Raw genomic sequence first — 1875 nt, forward strand, 5'->3', positions numbered from 1 at the left:
TATATTATTTATATATATATACATATGTATGTATGTATGTATGTATTCACTTAATGTATTATATATATCAATTACATTTTATGTATTTTTTTTTATTTGCATTTTGATATATTTAATATCTTAAGGCAATTGAAAGAGTGATGCACGAGAAGATTTTATTCGGATAACTTTTTACCTGGAATAAATTTTCATAAATTTTCTTCGATAGGTATGAAAGAGGCAAAAAAGTACATGAAAAAGGCGTTAAACTTTGGTGTCGAGGCCGGCTACCTTGTCCCTTTTGATCCTACTTATAGAATTCTACACGTGTCCTCAGACTTAATGAAAAGCGATTCGCAAAGAAAGATCAGTATTTGCGATATGATTATCTTTAAGAATCGTGATATTCCAAAGCAAAGATTTCCAAAAACAAAAGAGGACACAAAGAAGGCAAGGAAGATATAGACGAGATCAAAGATTAAGAAGCACTTCGAGCACACACCATAAAAGCAAAAGAAAGAAGAGAAGGAGATCTTATAGTGAAAGATACAACAGATAATTATCAGGCATAATCCATATAATAACATATAATTCGCGATGTAATATAATAATCAAAAGAGAGTATACAAAAATTAGATTTAAAAAAGTTGTCGCAATTTAAACAAAAATTATCGTGATTAAAGATCAAAAAGCAAGAAGAGTAAAACTTAAAGTTATTTCGATTCTTGAATAGCAATTCAACTCTTTTTTTTAAGTTGAAGTAAATTTCGAAGATAAAAGAAAAAACGAACACAAATTTGTAGACATGCTGATAAAATTCATTATACATTTACATAATTTATTAATTATTTAAATATAAATAATTCAATATAAATAATTAAATATAAATAATTAAATATAAATAATTTAAAGAAACATGTAACTAAAAGACATGTAAATAAAAGAAAGTAAAAAGTACATGTAAATAAAAGAAAAGATATTTATAATGTGATATACGAGTATCTATGTAGTTTTTCCCCAATAAACGCATCGTTTCTTACGATCAATAGAATTATTTTTATCTCCGCATAATTGCTCCTTATTAGGCGAAATAATTAGAATCTAGCGTTATAATCGATCAGAGTGTTCGTCAAGTGTGTTGTCAATCATAATGTAGATTTAGAAACGCAATAAAACAGTCAAAGAAATTTCCAGCCGGTAGAATACCGAAGAAGTTACCAATGATGAGGCAGATGATTACGAGATGAATGAGAACGATTCAAAGAACAATATTCACATAGATGAAGTAAAAATGAATCAAAGATCATTCGATCGAATCAACTTAACGAGAAACAATCCACGAAGAAAGTTAAAGAAGATGACTCGGATTTATCAATCGACGAGAATGAAACTAATTATGAAATTGAGAAAAATATATTGACATTATTAAATCATAGTTTCTCAAAATTGAACATAATTTAGTAAAAGAATTAGAGAACAGTCAGAATTTCAGAAATTATGTAAACGCAAAATTCAGAAATGAAAAAGAAGGAATGTGCAAATATAAAATGTAATTTATTCAATTATTTTTCCTTAATAAGGATATAAACATATACACATACACACACGCATACACAGAATTAGGCATGTATTTGAAATATCTTTATTTGAAAAAAACAGTATTTGTAAGACAATTGTATTTTATATTTTGTATTTTAGAGAGCATATAAAAATGTTTTGTACTTCAAATACTAAGATTTAACAATTAATTTTATCATTTGTATTACAAAATACTTGATATGATGATACTTTCATGTGCTCCACTGAAATACAAAATACAAAATATATCTGTACTACAAATAATGTATTAAATAAAAGTATTTCAAATTATGCCAGCTTTGTATATATATATATATA

This window comes from Atta colombica, unplaced genomic scaffold (assembly GCF_001594045.1).
Source record: "Atta colombica isolate Treedump-2 unplaced genomic scaffold, Acol1.0 scaffold341, whole genome shotgun sequence".
Lineage (NCBI taxonomy): Eukaryota > Metazoa > Arthropoda > Insecta > Hymenoptera > Formicidae > Atta > Atta colombica.